The sequence below is a fragment of the Phoca vitulina genome, unplaced genomic scaffold, assembly GCF_004348235.1.
Source record: "Phoca vitulina isolate PV1807 unplaced genomic scaffold, GSC_HSeal_1.0 scaffold4, whole genome shotgun sequence".
NCBI lineage: Eukaryota > Metazoa > Chordata > Mammalia > Carnivora > Phocidae > Phoca > Phoca vitulina.
The window spans coordinates 54,770,917-54,777,190 of NW_022589707.1; positions in this window are offsets into that span (position 1 = coordinate 54,770,917).

The window sequence follows — 6,274 nt, forward strand, 5'->3', positions numbered from 1 at the left end:
AGGTTATGGCTTCATTAAGTACAAATAATAAAGAGACTTCTTTTAACCTCTTAAATGTGGCTTTCCTACGTCCCTATCTACTGATGTGGTGCCGAGATTACGATGTGTCCCAATCGCAAACCTCCCTCCAGGTAGGGTCAAAATCATTTTTGAACATTTTAGGGTATATATCTTTAATATTGCTGGCCCCTAGCTTCAATGTTGAAATACTAATAACATTAATAAACCCACTTTAGGAACCTTTCTAATCAAATGATAGTATTTTTTGCATTTCTGAATAGTTTATATTAACAATTTCTACTGCTTATAATTTCCTCTGAAAATAATTTAACAGCAACATCCCTATAAAGGAAACCATTTGATGAATAGTCTTAAGTGCTGCTGAGAAAATAATTGAGAAGTAGGATAGAACAAAGTCAATTCACTCTAACATATACCTGTGTACCTTCCTTCTGCAAAGCAAAATGGAAATAAACATTAGATTACAATTGGTCTTTCTGTCAGGCAGTCGAAGGACTTCAAAAAATAATTTATAGGATACAGAAGTTTGTACTTAATGAGCATGGAAAATGAGGAAATCAAGTATGCATTGATTATGTGCGATGCACATTGAAGGACATTGTGGGCCCATAATTTTTAATAATTTAATTGGAAAAATATGCCAAATGGCAATTTAAAAATTAAAAGCACAGTGGATGAATTAATTCATTTGACCTAAGATGCTTACAGATCAACGAAAAGAGCTAACATAGAGCTTTCCATGGAGAAGCAGCTGAGATACACCTCACTGCCAAAATGAAACCTGAACCAAAAAAGGCAGTTTGGAAGACAAGATTGTTTGTTGAGATGGCATTTAAACATGGTTAAGGAAATAGCCACACCTTATGACAAATGTGAGATTGTGTAGAATAATTTAATGAATATTTTGCAGAAAAATGTATAAAATCATACTCATGTCAGATTTATATTTTCCTTTGAAATATAAAAGGCTTCTCAGCAATTTCTATCTCTTAAGAGAATTATAAGTTACTGGTTTATTTCTTATGTTTAACTTGGAAGCTTATTTGTCTGTCGTTACATGGCTGTGCATAATGAGACAATAAGATTAAAGCAATATTTTATTATTTTAAGTCTATCTCTATTTTGTTACTTTCCTTTTTTCCCCTTTTGGATAAGTAAATATACTTCTGGTGTTGGGACAAGACTTAGAGCAGGAAAAAAAAAATAATAGAAATTGTCTTTTTTTTTTTTTTAGTCAACAAAGCCCTTTTGAACAAATAATAGTACTAGATCAAACAACTTGTAAATTTTTGGTTAAAAACACAAAAATTAAGAGCATGAAGTCTTTTTTATTAATAAATATTCTTTATAGAAAATGTAGTAAGAGGACTTATTTTCTTTTTACAAATGATTCCATTTAAAAATCTAGTATTAAAATTAGAACAATAGGTATAGTTAGGTTGTAATAAGTAGACCCTATAAAGAATCATGTCTTAGAAAACAGTTGTCATAGTCTTCTGGCTCTTCCTTCTGTTCCCTGAGTAAAGTTACCTAGTTAGCCTTTCTAGCATAATTGGTTAATTAGCTCAGCTTCCTTCTCAAAGCGAAGGAGAAAACTTCAGCTCAGTGGCATGCTTTCTTTCATCTATCCCATTCTCATTCTGCTAGCCTCATTTTCTTCTTAGTTAAAAATAAGTTAGAGGTTTGTATACTTCCAACAGCTATAAAATTTACTGCTCAGCAAGATAAAAATATGGGATTTAGTATGGTGTATATATTTATTACAGAATATTATTATCTTACAGATTATTCTTTATTTAGAACTCTCAAAGAAAACCTGCACTGGATAAGTTAAACAGGCAAGGAAAACATTATTCAAGATTATTGAAATAGAGGTCAAGACTATTGCAGTAGGAGAGAAGACTGAACTCAACTCTGCTCAAAAGGCTGGAGAATTTTTAAGCACTGGGGTGAGCTAGTGAAAAACTAATGGAGGATGCATTAGTACGGAGGTTCATCAAGGTGATTAGGTTAACTGTGTTTGCCAGTTGGGGCTTATGGAAATTAAGCTCTACCCACCACCTGAAACACTGTCTTTCTGGATGATTATATTTCAAAGGGTTTGGCTCCTAGGTCTTTGAGAAAGATGTTCTTGTGTTATAAAACTGGCAAGATGCTGGAAGATTTATATTTCAAAGGGGCAGAGAATGAATTTCCAATGGCAGGTTTTCTAAAGTAAAAAAAACTTATTCCTGTGTTCCAAAGTAAGAAAACTTTTATTTTCTAAAGAAAAAAAGAGATGTTAGAGGGCTAGAGTCACAAAGGAACCTGTCTAAAGTTTAATCAAGCTGAGGGATGTTTTGATCAAAACTAAAGCCAAGATCAATTGGCCATGTTTCCAGAGGTTATCTAATATTCTTTTTATAAAGGCTATTTTATTTCCAAGGAGTTGTCAAAGCTAATTAACAGTTGGGTCTATAAAAAATATGAATATAGTTACATTGCTACTATCATTTATCACTGGTTTATCTCCAGATTCTAAACTTACAAAGTATAATTGCTTTGGGACAAAACTCTGTCCCCACCGAAATTCATATGTTAAAGTTTTAACTCATAATGCGACCGATGCTAATAATACTATATTTGGAGATACGGTTTTTAGGAATTAATTAAATGAGGTCATGATGGTGGGATCTTAAACCTATAGGACTGGTGGCTTTATAAGAAGAGAAAGAGAAGGATATCTTTATCCTCCATGTGAGGACATAGGGAGAAGGTGGCCATTTGCAGGCCAGGAAGAGAACTATCATTAGAACCTGACCATACTTGCACCCTAATATTGGACTTCAAGCCTCTGTAACTGTGAGAAAATAAACGTTTGTTGTTTAAGCTGTCCAGACTATGGTGTTTTGTCATGGCAACCCAAGATGACTAGTACAGTAATGGAAATAGCATACTTTAAAATAATGTGGTACAAGATAGGTTGACATAGCCTGAAGCATATAGTCTTCAGGGTTACTTATCTGATAACTTCAGGTCCGCAATGACTTTTCTTTGCAGTAGGATTGATGTGGATTTTCAGTGAATGAAGACCATAATCCATTTAGTAACTTAACAAGTTTTTGCTTGTATTTATTGGATAGTACACTTTTTTTTTTTTTTTTACATTACACCTTGGAGTGCATCTTGAGTAAGGATAAATAAAGGCAACTAGCAGTAACTTTTGACTCAATACCTATCAACAGAATCATTATAATCCAGTCCAGTTTAGAGTATGTCTTTGGGTCAGTTTCAGCTGCATAGATTGGGGTGGGTGGGAAACAAGAGCATTTTCTGAATTTCTTCCACTAGCTGAATGAGTGGTTGGTGTGGGGTTGAGGAGTGTAGACCCATATGCATAATTTTTCCTTATTATAAATCATTTCCATGAGATTGTAATTCCACTGGATGAAGGGACTTGACTGCCTTGTTTACCTCGATGGAGATAACTTCTAAAATAGTGTCTGTGACATACTCATTCAATCAGTAGTTTCTTAACATACAAATGAATGAAATAAAGAGTAGAGTGAATTAATACTGCAAACACAGATGAAGGTCATTTTATGAACTATTATTTGAAAAATATTGAAAAAATAGATTTTTCTGTAGGTAGTAAAGAACCACTGAAAATTTCCAAGAGGAGACATGATAATTTGTTTGGCACTGATTATGTTTTTGTTTGTCAGACCAAATCCATGCTTTCTTTTTCAAACTGATCATTTATCTTTTTATTGATGCTGAAAGGATAATTAATGAAGAAATAATTACTTTAAAATTTTTTGAATTTGAAAACATTTTCTGTAGAGTTTTGAAGCTAGTTTTATTAAGAAAGACGTAGATTAACTTTATAAGATTGGCTAAAAAATAAGGCTAAAACACTTATATGTTTTTAATAATACAAGGTAGGAGTCTATATTTTTAGTTAGAAGTACCAGTGCGTTTTTTTCTTTTGGTTTTGAGTGAAAACGAAATTATATGCAATTTTTTAACTTTTACAAACTGTTCTTGAGGTATAATATACATACAGAAAACTGCATATATCATAAACAGTTCAATTAATTTTCATAAAATGAACATTTTCAATTAAACTGGGAAGCCCCCATCATGCAAGAGTAACCATTCTTCTGCTTTCTAAAATAGATTAGGTTAACCTGTCTTCATATTTTATGTAAGTGGACTTACACTTCATGCACATCTTTGTGTCTAGCTCTTTTGCTCAATGTTACGTTGGAGTCCACCATATTTTTTTCCTAGTTTGTAGAGTGTTAACTCTCACTACCATATGGAACTACATGCATGCATATATACTTAAAGAACTGCTGCATCCCAGGGTGTGCTTATGCTGTTATTGCAGCTGCTGCTGAAATTTTCCAAAATTTCACCAGTTTACCCACTCAACAGGAATTTTTGAGACCTTCCATTATTCCACATTCTTTCCAACACTTGGTATTACCTTTTTAAAAATTGATTTTAGCCTTTCTAATAGAGATCTAATGATAAATGAATTCTGGTTTTTATTTCCTTATGAATAAAAAATGTTGTGCACTGTTTCACCTGCATTCTGGCCATGAAGATACTTCCTTTTGTGGGCTATCGGGTCTTTGGCACAAGTTTTTAGTTGAGTTGGTATGTAAGAGATCTTTATATATGATGCATTTATTTTTATTCTTGTTGTCTTTTGATAAACAATTTTCAGTCACTGAACAGCCCTTTTTGTCCCTTGTTTAAAAAATATTTACCAGCGCCACGTTCATAAAGATGTTTCATATTTTATTTTAAAATATGTATGGTTTTAACTTTTGTGTTTGGATTGGCAGTCAATCTAGATTTGTGTTTTGTGAAGGATGGATGGGTCTAGGTAGATTTGTCTCATAAGAACATCTAATTAATCTCATACCATTTGTAGAAAAGATGCCTTTTTCCCATTGTACAGCAGAGTTATCTTTGTCATAAATTAGGTGACTGGAATGTATAGACAAATTTGTGCACACTTCATTTTTTTTTTTCCATTGGGAAGTCTATCCTTGTGCCTATCCCACATTGTCTTAATATAGCTTTATAGTGAATTTTGATATTTGGTAATGTTAGTACTCGAGATTTTTCTTCAAAAGATTTGTTCTATATTAATTTTAGGATCATCTGGTTTCCACCAGAATTCCTGAGATTTAGATTGGGATTCATACCACTTGGGATCTACTGCTGCACAATGAATCACCTCCAAATTAAAGAGCATACAGCAACACATACTATCTCAAACACTTAGCTATCTGGTGGTTCTGATATAGTATCTCTCAGGAGGTGGTAGTCAAGATACCTGTTGGGGCTGCATTCATACAAAAGCTTGACTGAGGCTGGACTATCCACTTTCTTTTTTTTTCTTTTTTTTTTAAGATTTTATTTATTTATTTGACAGAGAAAGACACGGCGAGAGAGGGCACACAAACGGGGAGTGGGGGAGGGAGAAGCAGGCTTCCCGCTGAACAGGGAGCCTGATGTGGGCTCAGTCCCAGGACCCTGGGATCATGACCTGAGCCTAATGCAGACGCTTAATGACTGAGCCACCCAGGTGCCCCATGGACTATCCACTTTCTGTAAGGCTCACTGTTAACTCACTTAGTTCCTCGCTATTAGCTGGGCCTTTCTACAGGGGTGATTGAGTGATCTCAAGGCAGGGTAGGTAGATTGCTTTCCTCAGAGCAAGTGATCCAACAGAGAGAATGGTGAGAGAAAGTGACCAAGATGGAAGCTGTGGAATCTTTGATAAACTAGTCTCTGAAGTGATATGCAATCATTTCTATAGCATTCTGTTGGTCACATAGACCAACCCTGGTATAATGTGGGAGGCCATTACAAAGGGGTATTAATATCAAGAGATAAGGATCATTGGAAATCAATATACAGTCAGGGTTTCATTAAATCTATAGATAAATTTTGAAAGAATTGTATCCAAACATTACTGAGTCATATAACCAAAAACATAATATATCCCTCCATTTATTTAGCTCTTCTTTAATATTTCTCAATGATGCCATTTAATTTTTAGTGTCATTTTCACACATCCTTTGTTAAATTTACTTCTAAATATTTGACTTCCAATGCTGCTGTAGTATTTCATTTTTAATTTCTATTGCTGCTATGAGCAATACAATTTAGTACATTGGTCTTGTATCTAGTGAAGTTTCTTAATTTGCTTAGTAGTTCTAAATTTTTTCTAAACATTATTTTATGTATTCTA